Here is an 18,910-nt window from a genome sequence, read left to right as displayed (position 1 = left end):
CTGTTCCTGGCCAGGATCCTGAAACTGCACAGGAGCAGGAGAGCAGTATTGATTTGGAATGATGGTTTGCTGGGGGACACAGTTCGGAAGAGAACCGTTGGGAAGAACTGGGGTGGGGGGACAGCCAGAAGAGGAAGAACTGCAAGAGAAAGTATCCAGCCTATTAGTCCAAGGGCAAGGAGATTAGATAAAATGGCTGAATAGAAGGCTTGGTGGCGGAGAGATCATGTTGCAAGGCTTGGAAGTGACAGGAGTAACTAGGGGGAAGTGGGTGTGAATCTTAAGTGGGACCACTGTCATTCCAGGAATGGTTGCTTTTTTCTTTTGCTGTCAGCACTCAAAGCTCTTTCGCTGGTAATGGGACTCATCTTGAATGAACCTAAAAAAATGACCTGATCAGCTTCCATTGATTGGTCTATGGTTGGTTGTAATTCACATTTATCTTCACCATAACATAATGATGAAAAAGGGCCCCATACTTTGCAGGGTGGGGAGCCAAAATAATTTGAATTCAACATAGTTAGTTACTAACAAGTATTTGAAGTGTTGGCATAGGCTCTTTGTTAACTTTGCCTCTTCCCTTTGAAGTATATCTCTTCCACTATAAAAATTAGGCTGTAAGAACTTTGGAGCATTTTCTTTTTCTTTTCTTTCGCCACTCTTCAATGACTAATTTAGCTCCATTAATTAAAAACTTAAGTTGGAAACAGCTCTTATTCTTTAGATAACCTTCTTTTCCGTTAGGTTTGTCATACTTTATATTACCTGAAGAAATGAACTCCTATACTTTCCCCTTGGTAACAATGAAGTTCAACTGCTTTAGCTCAAAATACACTTTCTTGTGCTGTTAGAAATAATAAAACCATCCTAAAACAGATGGACATAGGTGCAGACCTCTTGTAGTTAGCATAGTTTATGGTGTAGTTTAGTGACTTTCTATCACTTGTATAATTTAGATTTTCCCCATTTTTATGGGTTACATAAAATATTCCTCGTATTTTAAGCTACTCGTTGGGGATATAGTTTAGAATGAACAGTAAAATATTTCTGTCATTATCCTGCAATGTCTAAATCTGTTCTTAAAGTAAGAAATGAGAATTATATTTAGGGATTGGGGATTGGGGAGCACATGTTATTATAATATCTGCAGGTTCCTTGATAGTAGTAGAACTGTCTTTCTATTATTAAGTAGCATCTGCAATTATCTGTGGGAACAGAAAACTAATGCCATTTAATCAACTCTAGTTTTGATTACATTGACTCCAGCAAATGTTACATGTCCTTCTTGTTAACAGGTGGCAAGACCATGGGAATTTATGTGTAAAGAATTGATTTATGTACAGTGGTACCTTGTTCCTCAAACTTAATCCGTTCCGAAAGTTCATTCCATAACCAAAACGTTCTAAAACCAAGGCATGCTTACCCATAGAAAGTAATGCAAAACGGATTAATCTGTTCCAGACTTTTACAAACAACCCCTAAAACAGCAATTTAACATGAATTTTACTATCTAACGAGACCATTGATCCATAAAATGAAAGCAATAATCAATGTACTGTACTATAAAATAAATAAGACAGTATTATAGATGATTAAAATTAAAATTAATTTTTTTTCTTTACCTGCACTGATGGTAGTCATTGTTTGGATAGGGGGGCTTTTATCCATTTCCACAGTCACACAATCAATCAGTAGCTGAACTGGGTTCTACAGAGTCACAAAAACAAATTAACCGAAAAAGCCTCCAAAACAAAAATGTAAAATAAATAGCAAAAACAAAAGCACCAAACTTAATCCGTTCCAGAAGTCCATTTGACTTCTGGAATTTTCAAAAACCAAGGTGTAGCTTCTGATTAGAGAATGAATTAAAGCATTGTTCCATGGGAACTAAACTACTTTCCCCCCACAGGGCACAATTAACTTAGGGAGTTTGCTGCCAAAAGATGTGGAGATGGCCACTCACCCAGATGGTCTTTAAAAGGGATAAAACAAATTCATGGATGGATCTGTATATTCAGAGGCAGTGGACTGCTAAATGCCTGGGACTTGGGTCCAGCATTGGAGAGGGGGTGCTGTTGTTTTCAATCTCTGCTTTGGAGGTTCCTAGATGCATCTTACTTCTAACTACTGAACTAAAGGGGCTCTTGATTTAAGCTGGCTTGTTTAAATATTCTGAAGTCAGGCATTCTGAGACATGTTCAAACCATGCCTACTTCACTTATGAAAGTCACATAGGGCCATCTTTCACAGTACCCACCCCCAGCCTTCAGCCCAGACCTGAATGTGGGTAGCAACCAATACACATTGAAGCCTGAGCTAACAATGGGGATTGTTGCCAAGGCTGCTGGTGTCACAAAGGTACTGATGTCATCCCCTTATAACACAGAAACAGATATGAGCTACAGTTGAAGAGGAAAAGGGGAAGGAAACAGGAGTAGACTAAAGGGGCTCTTGATTGTGGGCACAAGGGCTCCATAGGATGGAGAGAGGGAGGAAGCAGGAAACAAGGGAATAAAAATTACGCAGTTCAACAACTACACAAACCCACTGGGAGACTGGGAATGCAGTGTCATCAAGTGTGCAGAATGATGCCCACCATTATCTCTTCTCTTGATCTAATTCTGTGACATGCTGTTGAGGACCTGAGTCAGTGTCTAATATTAACAAAATATAGAATCTGAAGTTTAATCTAAACCAAAGAGAAATCCTGGTGGCTCAGCCTGCTCTAATTGGGGTTCCACCCACCTTGAGGAACTCATTCACCTGGCATTTCACTCAATTGCCAGATGACTGGGGGCACATTTATATTACTTCAGGTTGTGCACTCTCAGCCTGCACCCCTTTTTTACAGCAACAACACCAGCAGCAGCAGGTGAAAACATGGGGTGGACCTTCTTGGTGGAAGTGCCAACCCAGATTGTGGACTTGAGAAGCTCCACTAGAACTCCCCTCTGCCTGCTTTTCCAGCATCAGGTAAAAACAATGTTTTTAAATTAGCTGGTGTGTGTTTTGCTGATAGCAGCTGAGTAATTTTGCTTTATTGCTAGATTATTTTTAACTGTTTTTATTTTGAGTTGTAAGTTGTTTTGAGTGCTTCTTACATTGGGTGGAAGGGCGCGGAATATAAAATTTTATCTGAAGTCTGTTGTGAACAGGAAGGAGAATTCAGGACAGTGGTTGTGCAGTTGTTTGCATCCTAATCAGTCCTCTTCCATAAATGGGATTTGGGCCAACATTCCTCAGACAGCAGCTGCTCAGCTCTCCATGTGCCTCCCTTCCAATACCACATGGCAAGGTGTTGAAGCTGCTGGGACTTTCAAAAGCAGTTTGTATTCTGACATGATTCAAATTTAAACATTCAAAAATCCCACTTGTGTGCTGGAACCTTTGGGCAAGCCTAAAGTAATTCTTTAGATCACAACCTGTATTTTACACATTGTATTTTCTGTTTTAAGGTGGTAATTTGTACATAGCCAGCATGATTATAGAGATTGCTCCCCAATTTGCTCACATTAATCCCATTATCCCTTTCCTCTTCTGGTACTCATTTGGGTCAGGGACCTGTCTTATTTGCTTATGCTTTTTTTGTAAAGTACTACATACCCTTGATGTCATGATACAAAAAAAAGAATACTGATCATCTTCCCCTAAACAAGTCCTGATGGAATTACTAGGAGCCACAAAGATTCAGTATAGTAGTCTTTCCAACTTCCATTTATTTTTCTGAAGCTTGCACAAGAGAACCACCTGGGTGACTGTGTCCCATGTTAATCAGTTGAGAGGGGGCTGCTACCTTAGACACCAAAATGTATTGGGCTGCTCCTGTGTATGCTATAAGTAGGAAGAAACATATGGCAAAAGTGGAAACTAAAAGTGAGCTGGAGCATAAATGTAAATGTGTAGATATCCCAGGAGAAGCATAACCAGAATAGATATTCAACACAACATACTTTCTTAACAATAAGTAAGTTTTGATATTTGTGTATTAGTGTGATTTAAAAATTAACAACAAAAAAGTATTTAAACAAGATACTTACGTTGCATAAAAAACACCTAATACTTTATAAGAAGGCTGCTCTTGAAACATACTAATCCCCCTTCCAATATGTGTTTTATGTGATTTGGGGCCATATTTGAAAAACAATTCTTGTAAATGCAATTCACAATTCTAGCAGAAAATTACATTTTGTGTTTCTGTAATGATCCCATGAGTTCTTTTTTGCATAAATCCTTTCTTCCACTTTGAGATACAAATCTGTTTTACTGAAGACAAAATGCATTTTCAGCTGAAAAAATGTAAATTAATTTTCTTAGAAAATTCCTCTGTGGGCCCTAAGTTCTGAAATATGAGGATCACTGACGTTCTTTAAGAAAGTGGTAATTTGAATTTTTACTACTATTAACTTTTTATTGGTAATTTGAATATTTTGCTATAATTACAAATTCCCTTTTTATCAAGGATATAGGCTGTGTTTATCAGCCATGTTGCATTGTTCATTGCTGACGTTTGGAAAAAGTAGCAATTTGTATGTGGCTTATAAATTTGTCACGGACAATTTTCTGTTAAGTATAAGAATCAATTCCTTAACTGCTTATGCATCTGAGAAGCCTGAATTTATAGTAAAATGTCATGTCTCCATTTCTTATGGATTTCATTGTACCTTTTAAAAGAAAACCTAGTTCTTTCAGAGAAGTTCCTTGCTGTTCTGCACTGATAAAATCATTTCAGCTGGCAGAAGTTCCATCCCAAACCTGAGCCCTGCTCAGTGCACAGCACTTTAAGTGGAATGAAATGCTCCACTTTTCTATGTATTGTTTGTGCCAAAGGAGCCTTGAGTTCGAGGACATTTACATCTGTTTTGGGTAATTCTCTGCATATGTTCCAAAATGTAAGTTATCCATCTTACCCAAGAAACAGCATTTGTTGGAAACAGTTTGCCAATTGGAAACTCGATTGAATTTGTTCTATCATGCTGAGGCTTCATTTGAGGTCTGAAATATGTTCATCTTTGTTCCTCCAGCTGTTTTACCATTCTGAAGCTTTTCCTACAGCCTAAGTCCTCAAACTTGCTATGCCAATAAGTTGTCATAAGACATCAAATTATGCTCACATTAGATGTTACTTTATGCTAAGGAAAACCTGGCTCAGCAGGGACTCAATTGACCTCTTGTGTTTATCTGCCTGCCTAGGATTGCAAAAGTGGAGTTGGGCTTGTTAAGCACCTGGTAGGCTCCAGAAGGTAGACGTTTGGCCTGAGTTTGCAGTTGCTGTGTCTGCTGAGACTCAAAGGAATGGAGAGTGGGAGAGTAGATGAGGGCTGAAGAATCTGTGTCTCTTTCAGTGCTGCTGGAGTGTAGCTCCCATCACCTCTGACCATTGGCTGACCATGCTGTCTGGGGCTGATGATTGTAGTTCAGCAACAGCTGGAAGGCCACAGGTTCCTCACCCTGAGGTGCATTATGACAGGGTAGGTTATGTAACCCAGGGATACCTGTAAAGGCTACTGAGCAGGTCAAGAAGAAAAACTGGACAATGCCTGAATAGGCAACAGGGTGTCTGTGTAGCAAAATAGCAAATGTTATCAGGGCAAGCCAAAGAAAGCCAGCCTACTTGAACCTCACCTTTCAGTTTAGATTTTATTCAGTCTTATAGAGACCCTATAGAAAGATGCTAAAAGATATACTATATGCTACCTTTAAGACCGGGGGAAATTTTGGAGTTGCCTGGTTAGCTTAAATGGCTTTGTCACAGAAAAGGGGGGCAACCAAGGTACAGAAGGTTATGCCTTTTGTCTAAAATGGTTGTTGCACAATCCTCAAACTGACCTCAGTGGGTACACTGCTGTTAGTTCATTCATGTAGGCATGCTCTTTTTTTTTTTTTAAAAAAAGTGTTCATTGCTGCCTGGAAGGACCTTTATGGACATGTTCCTTTGTCTTTGGGCAGCTTCTTGCTGAAATGGGGATTTAGGTGTTCTTTACAATACAGTCCTTTGGCTCCTAAGTTGTAAAGAGGCATTTGCTCTTGTGCCTTTCAGTTTTTGTCCCACAAGAGCTTATCCATGAAACCCTCCACAACAGAGTCAATTCTTCATTATGTCAAATGAAAACAAATAATAGCCAGGTGTTCTTTTTAATAAATGTATTTTTATTCAAGATTTTCTTGATTTACAGAAGTATGTGTAATGTGTCTCTCTCGTATTTTTACCATGTAACATTTTTACAAATCAGTTTCATTTGCTGAAACATTAGGAAGAAAAGGGGGAAAGAGGTGGGGGGGAGATGGGGGGTCGGGTGGTGATGTTTCTATTTTACTTAATATATTTGGGGTTTTGTGTCAGCGTCGCTTGTGCAGGTTCTCTGCTATTCACCTGTGTTTATTTGGTGGTGAGAGAGGTTGGGCTCGGCCTAGGGTGTGGCTGTTTGTTTGTGATTGGCTGTGGTGGTCTTTGTTTTCGTGTGTGAGTGGGGTGGGTGGGTGTTTTGGATCAGGGGAGCCATACCAGGGTGAAGGCATCGTCTTCTGTTTGTCCCTGTGTCAGTTTCAGTTTATTGGTTAATTTTTCTAGTAGGGCTGTTTCCCATACTATTTGGTACCATTGGTCCATGCTTACGCCTGACAGGTCTCTCCAGTGTCTGGTTATGGTGTTTCTGGCTGCTGAAAGCAGGCGGGTTGTGAGTTCTTTGTGGTGTAAATGGGCATTATTGTCTTGGGAGATGTTTAGTAGGGCCAATTCTGGAGTGATCTCTAATACTTGCTTAGTTATTTTACATAACAGCCAGGTGTTCTGAGGTCTCCACATTACTACAGACTCCTCCAAATGTCTGCTACTTCTGCTCACATTTCATCTTAAGACTAACTCTTAAGGGAATTGGATACATTAATGGACAATGAGATTATTAGTGGCTATTAGCCACACTGGCTGTGTACTGCCTCCAATATTGCAGTAGGCCTCTGATCACCATTTGCCGGAAATCACAATGGGGGAGGTTGCTATTGTGTTCATGTGCTGCTTGTTGGCTTCCCATAGACATGCGGTTAGATACTGTGAGACCTGGCTGCTGGACTTAAATGGACGTTTGTTGTGGTCTAGGAGGGCTGTTCTTATGTCTCACTCCTGTGTAACACATGGGATGGTGGTGACTCATGTGCAAGTTGCTTCTGGCTCTTTGCTCTAACTAGCAAATCTCACTCTCAGTTTTGGAGCTGGGCTGGGAGATACGCCTGCAGTGATAGATAGGGGGAAGTGGGAAGGAGTCACAATTCCCTCACCTATATGACCTTTAGTGCTCTGCCAAAAACCTGTCCTGCTATTTCTTGAAAGTTTTCTTCCCCTGTTAGAGAGTTTGATTTTTCTGCCATTTTCTCAGGACGTTTCAGGATTTCTTTAGAATTTTGGCAGAAGTGGGGTTGAGTTTATCTTATCACTGCAAGATGGCCGTGGGTGGGCTTGTTTTTCCTCTTTCCATTAGTCATTTCTCCAGCACTGTGCAGCCTCCCCAGCTTCCTGATCTGAAAAAAAATCCCATAGGAGAAGTTACCTCACGTATCTTTCCCCAAGGTTTAATTGAAGCAGGGGAAATTGGCTACTGAGTGCCTGAGGCTGAGATCAACATAGTTGCCAAATTTGTTTTTAAGCAAAGTCCTTTTAATTTTTTTAATGAATTACACTGATTTCTTTAAAAGTAAAAAGACTTCACTTAAAAAAAATTCCATTGAACTGCTGCCAGGCCCAGCAATAGATACCTTCCTCACTTCCCACTCTTCCAGAAAAACCTAGCTGAGGACATCATGGGATTTTCAGAAAGGGTGGGAAGGCTGCAAGGTGCAGACTACCAGAGATAATGATTAAAGACATGAAATGAAGGATGCTCACAACCCACCCACCCCCCGCATCTCTAAAAGTAAGGAAAGTACACACGAAAACCTGCACTGCAACATGAGATTTTACCAAAATCTTCTCTCCTCTTTGATAATTTTTGAATACAACTTATTTTCTCATAAATTACTGGGCAGTGGTCAAAACCAAAAATAAGCACAGCGCTACTTTTGATGTAAAAATTCAACCCAAACTCTTTTGTTTGTGAATGGAGTAGATGTCAATAAATAAAAAATGCTTTCCCTGTTGCATCTGTTTTGGCTAACAGGTCAGATTTCCATTAAGGTTTTGTAATACAGAGTGTCTAAGGCAAAGGAGATGATATGGTATTTTAGTTTGGTTTGCTTTCTTGCGTTAACCCTGTCATCATAGCAAAATAGGTGGCAGAGCATACCAGGAGTATGTGTGGGAGGTCTGTTGTTCTCAGTATGTCGGTGATGATGTGGCATGCCCCTTGGGAAGAGAGGCCCCAAACACCCAGTGACTGCCAGATCAGGGAGTGTTTAATGTTTCTGTGTGAAGATTCATGGTTTTGAATGTGTGCAGTGTTAAGTGCTGGGTAGTGCCCCCCCCCCCGTTTCCCCCACTAAAGTTACCACAGAAGTTAAAAAAAAATGCTAGGCCTATCCTTCACTTAGCCTTTCCTTTTTTTATTTTTTAACAAAATGAAAAATACGTAGAGCAGTTGTCATTTGTTAAAGTGTAGCAGAAAGAGCGAAACAGGCCAGTGGATGCTTCATCAAGAACACTCATTCAGAATGATGAATGTGGCTAAACACACATTTGTTCGTAAAACTTGCAGAGTGGATGAGCATCATTAAGCATGAGAAATAGGTGCAGCATGCTGGGGAGAGAGTGGAGCAAACAGATGTTGTGAATTTTCGCAGGCATCCTTCATCCACCAGTCCATCATTAATATAGTTGAAGGTGATCCTTTCTTTTATTTAATAAGCACAAACAAAGAGCATGCGCTGTGCTAGGACTGCTGAATATATGGTTTTCGAAGGGGGAGGAAGGCACAAAATGCAGATAGATGGGCTACTTTACTCAGGGTGGTGGTAGTAGTGGATCATCACAATCGCATCAGATACTTTGGTGGCTCACATCCCCACCTTCTTGTGTTTACAGCTTGCCTTTCAGCAGGAATACTCTTTAAGCAATTCACGTAAAGAGTCTTAAAAGTAAAATACATTATTTAAAAACTAGAATCAAAACTATGAACATATAAAAGCTGACAACAAAAGTCATGATGTGAGTAGCTGAAAAACCAAGTCTCAGCCTTCTAAACCTCAGTGGAATGCCATGGTTTTCAACCATCTCTATACGGAGGAAACAGAAGCTACCATTCTGACCTCATAAAGGGAAAAGTTCCATAATTCTTAGGCCACCATAGAAAAAGCCCTGCTCCTAGTTGAATAGCAGTTTGAAATCCTTTCGTCAGATCTGGTTACCATTGAATGTGCACCGGATCTACTTGGTATGTTGAATAAATGGGGAATCTGTGTCGGGAACTATGGATTATTGACTATTATTTATTTTCTCTACCGCTTAATATATTAAAAATAACTCTAAGTGCTCTACAAAAAATAAGCAACAACAGACAACTTAAATAATTATGATGCATTATCTATTCTCAGAACTGATGTCAGGTTCTACATTGACACTGGATTCTAAAATGGTATTAAATTGAATTGTTCTAGAGGTTTTGTTATAGGGCTCTAATATTTACTATGATTTAGCACAGAAACCTCAAGCTTCAAGTAGTAGTTTACTAAATCAAGTTGTAGTTTACACTTGCCATTATTGCCTTGGATTCATAACATAGTGTGAGATGATAAAAGTAATAAAATAATGAAGTATAATAAACATAGCCAGTACCTTTGCCACTTTTGTGCATACACTATGTAGTGGAACAAAACAGAGATAAAGTAGCCACTCACTGACTTTGAATTCCCCAGTTTGAATCAGTTAATCAAAGTTTTTAGTCATCCTGCTAGTACATCAGAATATATAAATAATGGAGTAGCTATAGCAACTCAGATATAATGACTTCTGATATAGGAGTATAAAGAAATGTGCACAATGAGGTAACTGGGTATACTGGGAGGAACAAAGAAGTGTGAGCTGATTTTTGTCACAAGCTTTTATAATCTGCAAAAAAGGACACATACACACTGGAATCAGATGCAAGCACTCTTCAGGTTTATGCTCACAAGATCAATTCAAAACATTGCTCCATGAACTCCAAACACCTTGTGTTGAAATAAGCCTATAGATTATATTAAAAAATAGAGTTAAGTCCTATGTCCATTTCTACTAATCCCATTACTGTTAGAGGAAAGGCTCCTTTGAGTAAATCATTTGCCTTACTTCGCTTTTCTTGAGCCCTGAAGTAAAATCTTTCCTGAACAATGTATTTTGCATGGGGAAACAAATCAATAATTTTAAGAATGATAATTGTATCTCCACAGAATAAGGAGAGGCAGATGTGGAAGGGAAAAACAATAACATGCTACTGCCACTTACTCTTACTTGCTCATCTTCCTATTTTGTAATATAAATTAGAACTTCATTTGTTAAATTCCCAGTGGCTTTGAACTCTTACTGAAGAGTGGTGTGTTGTTAGGAAACATGCCAGCCATATTTAATTTTTCATACTGAAAATAAACTAAGTGATCTTTTTCAGTATCATATTCTGAGATGATACAAGTAGGGGAGGAACTTCAGTACAGAATCCCAAGAGAGCTAGTTCCATCTATGGGTTTGATACTTGAGAAGCAATGTGTATTTGGCATTTCCAATTCACAAAGTTCATTTATCCTTTTAGAATGTTAAGCCTGAAAACATAGCTGGACATTTAGAAAAGCAACCTCCGAAAGCATTGGTTTCTCTTTAGGTGGGATGTGTATTTAGGAAGGATGCCACAGTCCTAAAGCTGGATAACTCTTAGGATCCCTTCCAACTTTATGATTCCCAATCAGCAGTCTTTTCCTTGACCCCTGCCACAATATATGTTGGCATTGATTTTCTAACCAGTTTGTACTCTCTTAAAACGTTCCTATTTTTTTGAGTTGTTGGCACTCAGCAATTTAAGGTATGCCTAGCATATGGTATTTTCTGGATAAGATGGGTTTTTATTGACTAAGTGTCTTCGTCCTGGTGTGTCCCTTTGACGATCACCAGGGCACCTTCCAGGAAGGTGCTCTGGCGATCTCCACCAGGGGCGCAGTGGGGTGAAGCATCTTCGCCCCAGCATGTCCCTTTCATGAAGGTAAGGTGGCTCAGAAAACCATAGTTAACATTAACCACCACTGGACGTCCCAACAAGTTGTGACAAAGTAAAAATGGAAGCGAATGCTTCTGAGCACCTCCCTGGAGCTGTATCCGAGAGGGAGTGGGGAACAGAAACTCTGCTTACCGTATTTTTCATCCTATAGGGCGCACCGGCCCATTGGACACACCTCGGGTTTTTTTTGGGGGGGATGAATAAAAAAATATTATTCCCCCCCCCCAGCCGCGGCTGCCGCCCCAAGCCTTGCACGCCCGGCGGGACCTCCCGCCAGGTGCACAAGGCTTGCGGACACCCGCCCAAAGCACGGGGAGCGGGCGGCAGGCTGCCGCCCCAAGCCTTGCGCGCCCAGCAGGACCTCCTGCCGGGTGCGCAAGGATTGCGGACACCCGCCCGAAGCACGGGGAGTGGGCGGCAGGCTGCCGCCCCAAGCCTTGCGCGCCCAGCAGGAACTCCCGCCAGGCTTGCAAGGCTTGCGGATAGCTTCCTGAAGCCTGGAGAGCGAGAGGGGTCAGTGCGCACCGATGCCTCTCGCTCTTCAGGCTTCCGTGAAAGCCTGCATTCGTCCCATAGGACGCACACACATTTCCCCTTCATTTTTGGAGGGGAAAAAGTGCGTCCTATGGGGCGAAAAATATAGTACTTCTTAAAAAGGTAAAGGACCCCTGACAGTTAAGTCCAGTTGCGAACAACTCTGGGGTTGCAGCTCTCATCTTGCTTTACTGGCCAAGGGAGCCGACGTTTGTCCGCAGACAGTTTTTCTGGGTCATGTGGCCAACATGATTAAGCCACTTCTGGCAAAACCAGAGCAGCACACAGAAACGCCGTTTACCTTCCCGCCAGAGTGGTACCTATTTATCTACTTGCACTTTGACGTGCTTTCGAACTGCTAGGTGGGCAGGAGCAGGGACCGAGCAACAGGAGCTCACCCCGTCACGGGGATTCGAACTGCCAACCTTCTGATCGGCAAGTCCTAGGCTCAGTGGTTTACACCACAGCGCCACCCGCGTCCCTTTACTTCTTAGTCAAACTCAATTGATTTCTGAGCCTTCTTCAGCCAGCCCCCACCCACTGACATCATTCCGAATGGCTTTTCTCCCACCTCATTTTTCTGGCTGCTGAAGGTACTTCAGCAGCAGCAAGTGGGTGGAAGGAAGGAACAAAGGAAGGGGAGGCAGCATCCTGCCGGCTTGCTCCTTTTAGAAATAGGGTGCTGACTAGATGGAGCCTTGATCTGATCCAGCAGGGCTGCTCTTACGTTCTTAATTTGCTTCCGTTCCTGTCCTTTGGGTGCTTTAAAGGTCACGTCAGGCAACCTGAACTGCACACGGTAATATAGAGACCCAGAAACCTTGAATGCACACTCTTGCAATCATATACTATCCTCTGAATCACATGTTTTCAACCAGGTGTCATACTATGAAATACCACCAGCTGTGGCACACCATTCAAAGTCACAAATGTCCCACATATTAAACACCCTAGAAATTATATGTACCTGGCAAAGATCAGGACAGACTCTATACATATGTTACAGGTATTTTCTTCTTCTCCAGCATCCGCTCAGGGTACTTGGAGGACAGGCAAAAACTATTATGTTAAATTGTGCTACCTATACCATCAGCTTTTGTCTTTGCTAAAGCTGCCAGTTTTTATAAACAACTGAAGACAGAAAGGGTTTACTAAGAATAATGTTGAAGCCCAAAAGAATCCTACAGCCTATAAATCTTAATAGAGGTTCTAAGATTCCAGTGGGCTGCATATGTCTCTTTTACCCAGCCTCACTCCATCTTGGCTCCCCTGTGATGACTACAATTTTCTTGAAACAAGAAGCACAGTGACTTGAATTTACTCCTGGCGCTATTTGCCTACAAACAGGAATACATGCATATAACCTATGCAAATCAATAAAAACATGTCAAGACCCCTTAGATCGCAGTACTCTCCTAAAATGCAATTTATCATGCTGCAAATGAGAGCAAGAGACTAGGTAACAAATAGTGTCTGATCGTTTAACTAGCACCTGTTGTCATGCATTTGAAAACTGCATTTTTTATTTGACGTACAGTAAATTGCATTTTCATATATATGGAATGGAAGTGGGACCTGGGGATGTACACATGCAGGCATTTATGAACATTATGAAGAAGAGAAGTTATATAGCACTACCTCTTTTTAAGTACTGGAATTAAAACAAAATATATTTCTCTGTGCATTTGTTGGACACAAAAGGTAAGTTCAGGGAGTGTGTTTTAGAGGTCATCTGTTTATGGCCCTTTCTATAAGAACACCTGCAGTATGTTTTGTTTTGCAAAACACTCCCAACACGTTAACCCAACAGTATTTACTACAAATTGAAACAAGCTGTTTTGCACTTAACTCCTGGGGAGGGGCGGGTGGAGGGCAGCGAGGGACTGTTGACAACTTGGTAAGCTTGTCTTCCTAACAAACAAGTTGTGGATAAATGAGATTTGTTCAGATTAATTTCAAGGTCTCACCTTACAACCTGTAATGTTTTACTGTGTTGCATAATGTCTAGCAAGGATCCTTCCATAGGTGAAAACACAACAATTGCAATTTAACACATGTGGAGATTCTCTCTCTCTCTCTCTCTCTCTCTCTCTCTCTCTCTCTCTCTCTCTCTCTCTCTCTCTCTGGTTCCCCAGTCATTAGTGGCTGCCCTGGCTGTTGTCACAAAGGCAAACCCTTCAGACATATTGTCAGGGTTTCTGGGAGAGAGGAGGAGATGACAGAGGAGACGGAGAGCGAGTGGGAGGAGGGGCAGAAGGATGAGGAAGAAGATGACGGAATTCTGAGGGAATCCACGAGTCTGAGCAGCGAGTCAGAGGATTCTCAAAAGGGGGTTACCTTAATCAAGCAAAAGGGAGGAGAAGGGAGAAGCGGAGAGGAGCCCAGTGGAAGACAGACGCAGCAAGAGGCGTCTCAGCCGGAACGGAGTAAAGGGGGTGGAGTCGTCAGCCTCTCGGAGGGAGCAGGATTAGGAGAGAACAGAGAAAGGGGGTTGGAGCAAGGTGTTCAGCCGGAAAGGGTGGAGAGCAGAACAAGGGGTGGTGTAGCGGTCGAAAGAAAGGTCAGCAGCAACGTACGCGCGCCAAGTTCAAACGTAGAGGCGCGCGGAAGTGGAGAGAGCTCAGGGGAGGAGCCCGGCCCTAAAGCCAGAAGGAGGGGGGAAGAGGCGGCAGAGGATTCAGCCTCAGGCGAGTCACGGAGAGAGGGAACCCAGGGGGGCAGGAAGACCCTGCGGAAAAGAAAGGAGAGGAAGAGGTGGTCTAGAGCCAGGCTATTAAGTTGGTGTGGAAGAGGGGAGGAGTCAGAGGGGACTTCAGCGGTCTAACGTGACAGACGTACGGCCACGATGCTGAACTGTACGAGAAGCAGAAATCTTCAATAAACTTTTCCTGTAAATAAACTGCAACGGAGTGAGGTCTCTTGTGAGCTGGGACCCGTCCTGGGTGGCCGTGACAGTAAGTCCCCTCTCTGAAAGCAAAAAATTTTTTTTGCGAAGCTCACGAACGGGAGCAGCCATGAGCGCTGAGGAGCAGCTGGTTGCACTGCGGGATCAGGTTACCGCTCTCACATCGGCAGTCATTGCTTCGCAGAAGAAGAATGACGACTTGGAGAAGACGTGCCAGGATTTGCAGGCAAGGTGGGAACACGCGGACAGGGCGGGGGCCCCAGGTTCCAGAGCGGAGGGCATTGCGCTTGGACGGAGGGGGGGTGCCCTGGTTCCGCATTTTAATGGCAACTTGCAAGACTATCCCAATTTCAGAGCGGACGTCGTATATGCACTGCATTTACTCCGTCACGATTTTAAAGATGAGGAGGAGAAAGTGGGGTTCATTGTTTCGCACCTGCATGGGGAGGCCAGGGCTTGGCTACGCAATCTGTGGCGCGAAGATGGACCGGCCCGTCGCAATTCAACTGCGTTCATCAAAGCGATGGATTCTTGTTTTCAATCCTCTGTGGATGTGGACATTGCGCGCCGTCAAATGCACGGGCTGAGGCAGGGGAAAGCGACTGTGCGCCAATACCACTCTAAATTTTTTGCATTGCTCACCGCCTTAGATTGGCCAAAGGACAGTAAGCCGGTCAGAGATCTTTTTTGGGAGGGATTGAGCCCCCCCATCAAGGATGAGATCGCTAGGGGGGACAGACCCCAGACCCTAGAAGACGTGGTGCAACGGGCTTTAGCTATTGGAATTCGACATGAGGGACGTCCGTGGCACGAGGAGGACGGGCCCCAAGCGCGTGCGCAAGCGAGGACTCTCCCTTTTGTGCACAGGGATTTCAGCCGTGCGCACCCCTCGCCAATGGGGAAGGACAGCGAGGAGCCGATGGAGATTGGTGGTGCTAGGGCTCAGAAGCCATCCCAGAGCCCTGTCCCTGGTGCAGCCAAAGCGAAGCCTCCTAGAGGAACCAGGAAGTGTTACATCTGTGACAGTGCGCACCATATGGCGAAAGAGTGCCCCCAGAGGCTCCAGAAGCACACTGCAGCACTGGCAACTGTAACAGCAGAGGTGCAACCAGGGGAGCAGCTTCAGGGAAACGACAGTGCCTGGCTGGAAGCAGAGCTACTGGGGCTCAGCCAGGCGGATCTGTAGACAAGCCCCCAGCATCACTGCAGAGCGTGGACCCTTTGCCTCCCAGACCGGCAGTTCTGCTCACAGCAACACTCCAGTTGCCTGATGGGAGACTCCTCGAGGTTCCAATAACGATCGATTCGGGAAGCAACGCCGACTTCGTGGGACTGCAGTTCGTTAAGCAGCACAACATGGCGCTCCTGCCTGCAACGACGCCTCTAAACGTGGTCACGGTAGACGGCAGGAAGTTGCTGGGGGGGCAAGTGGTGCAGCAAACCCCTCCCATGATGATGCAGATTGGCAACCATCGAGAACTTATTAGTTTCAATGTCACCCACTTATCGGACACACCCATCGTGTTAGGCATGAGTTGGCTGGAGAGGCACAGTCCCGCGGTTGCGTGGTACCAGCGGCAGATCACCTTTTGTTCATCGTATTGTGCTCAGCATTGCTTTCAGACCGATCAGGGAGGAGAAGCCGAGCAGCAGTTGCATCTGGGTATGGTGCAAACAGTGCCTCACAAGTACCAGGACTTCTTGGAGGTTTTCTGTGAGAAGGAAGCTGACAAGTTGCCGCCTCACAGACCTTACGACTGCGCGATTGATTTAGTGCCAGGGGCGCAACTGCCTGCTGCCAAGCTGTACTCCATGTCGGAAGACGAGATGCAAGAGCTTCGGGAGTTCATAGACCATAACCTCAAGCGAGGTTTCATCCAGGAATCTAAAGCAGCGGGTGGCAGCCCTGTGTTCTTTGTGAAGAAGAAAAACACGCCCCAAAAAAGGCTTATAGTGGATTACAGGTTCATAAACAGCTTGACTAAGCCCAAAGCTTTCCCCATGCCCAAGATTGACGACCTTTTGGCGACCGTCAGGAGGGGCAAGATTTTCACCAAGCTGGACCTACGTGGAGCTTACAATCTCATCCGCATCCGGAAAGGAGATGAGTGGAAGACCGCCATGTTCACCCCTCTGGGCACATACGAATACAGAGTCATGCCTTTCGGTCTCCAAAATGGCAGCCACGTTTTTCAAGCATTTATGCACCACGTGCTAGCAGGTCTCCTCTACAAGAAGTGTGTCTGCTTTCTCGACGATATCCTGATTTTCTCGGAATCGCCGGAGGATCACAATAAGGACGTGAGGGAGGTCCTGCAGAGGCTGAAGGACCACAGGCTGTACGCCAAGTTGGAAAAATGCCAGTTTGATGTCAGAGAGGTTGATTTCCTTGGCTACAAGTTGTCCGACGAGGGACTGGCCATGGACAGGGCTAAGGTTCAAGCGCTGTTGGACTGGAAAAGCCCTCGAAATCGGAAAGAGGTCCAGAGGTTCATCGGCTTTGCCAATTTTTACCGCAAGTTTATTAAAGGTTTTGCGAACGCGACGGCGGCTATCACTGACACCCTCAGTTCCAAGAAGAAGAAGTTCGTCTGGACCGAACAAGCGGAGCGGTCCTTCCGGACGCTTAAAGGTCTTTTCGCCTCCGAAGAGCAGCTGCTCCACGTGAATCCCGGCAGACCCATGCGGGTAGAGACCGATGCGTCAGACAGAGCGGTTGGGGCCGTCCTTTTGCAAGAGGATTCACAAGGCAACTGGAGACCGGGTGCGTTCTACTCCCGGAAGCTCAGCAAGACGGAGCGCAATTATACCATATGGGACAGGGAGTTGTTGGCCATTCATGCAGCTTTCAAAGCGTGGCGACACTTCTTAATAGGAGCCAAGCACACGGTGCAAGTCCGCACGGATCACAAGAACTTAGAGTATTGGCGGACGGCTAAGTTACAGACCCAGCGACACATGCGCTGGGCGGAGTTCTTTGCGGATTTCGACTTCAAAATAGAATACATCCCGGGAGACTCCAATGTTATTGCAGACGCGCTGTCCCGAAAGCCGCAATACTTGGAGGAAGCAGCTCCAATCGCAGCAAAGCACATTTTCGCACCGCAGGCGTGGACGTGCGCTACCATCGCAGTCGACCTGGACGCGGTGCGACGCGCGTTGCAAAGGGATCAGTTTGCACAGTCCAAGATGGAGGAGCTACGCGGAGGGTCGCGAGGCAACGATGAGTTCCAATTGCAAGATGGACTTTTGACTCGTAAGGGTGCCCTTTACGTGCCCACCGACGATCTTCGAGCCAAGGTTCTGCAACAATTGCATGACGCCCCTAGTGCAGGCCATTTCGGCAAAGAGAAGACGATGGAGTTGGTGGCTAGAGACTTTTGGTGGCCCCAGATGAGAGGAGAGGTGGCGGACTACGTCGCCAGGTGTGATATCTGCCAGAGGTCCAAACCAGTGCACCAGAAGCAGGCGGGATTGCTAGAACCGCTGGAAACACCGCAGCAACCGTGGGAGAGGGTAGCGTTGGACTTTGTTACGGACCTGCCCAGCTCCAGAGGTAAGACGGCGGTGTTAGTGGTGGTGGACTTGTTCACCAAGATGGCGCATTTCATCCCTTGTGCCAAGGTGGCGACGGCAGAACAGACCGCAAAGCTCTTCATCGATCACGTCTTCAGAGTGCATGGACTTCCGCAGTCCGTCTTGTCCGACAGGGGGCGCCAGTTTGTTTCCACTTTCTGGCGAAAGCTTCTGGGCATCTTGCACGTCAAAATCAACCTGACATCGGCGAGACATCCACAAACCAACGGTCAAGCGGAGAGGGTCAACGCGATCATGCAGCAGTACCTGCGGTGCTACGCCAACCAGCGACCTGCGGCGTGGGTGGACTATCTGCCGATGGCTGAATTCGCCTACAACAACACGAAACACGCATCCACCGGGGTGACGCCTTTCTTCGCGAACAATGGCCGTCATCCCAGAACCTTCCCGAGATTTGCGGCACCAGGAGGGGGGGGGCCTCAAGATGCCGACCAGTTTGCAGCGGAGTTGCAAGAGGTGCACGAGGAGCTGCGGAGACATTTGGAGCTGGCAAAACAGGCGTATAAGGTGCAGGCCGATAAGCACAGGAGGGCGGGAGAGGACATCCAGATTGGGGACTGGGTGTGGTTAGCAGCCCACGCGATGCCGGCCAGGTCATTGGCCAAGAAGAAGTTAGGACACAGGCAGCTAGGGCCATATCAAGTTGAGGCTAAGATCAATCCGGTGGCTTTTCGTCTAGCCCTTCCGGAGGGTTCCAGGGTGCACCCGG

The 18,910-nt window shown here is 44.9% G+C and overlaps 1 protein-coding gene and 1 long non-coding RNA gene across 2 annotated transcripts in view; one reads left to right on the top strand and one right to left on the bottom strand.

Annotated features, from left to right (window-relative positions):
- The window catches only part of LRMDA (leucine rich melanocyte differentiation associated), a 733,109-nt gene that overhangs the window by 246,209 nt on the left and 467,990 nt on the right, over positions 1-18,910 (top strand).
- LOC309371271 lies at positions 3,697-6,117 on the bottom strand. The gene is made up of 2 exons (XR_014168995.1): positions 5,224-6,117; positions 3,697-3,822 (listed from the first exon to the last, which is right to left on the bottom strand). It is a non-coding gene; the product is annotated as an uncharacterized lncRNA (long non-coding RNA).

Source organism: Podarcis melisellensis (assembly GCF_964234715.1).
Source record: "Podarcis melisellensis genome assembly, chromosome: 5".
NCBI classification, from domain to species: Eukaryota; Metazoa; Chordata; class Lepidosauria; order Squamata; family Lacertidae; genus Podarcis; species Podarcis melisellensis.
This window is presented reverse-complemented; position numbering and strand designations above follow the sequence as displayed.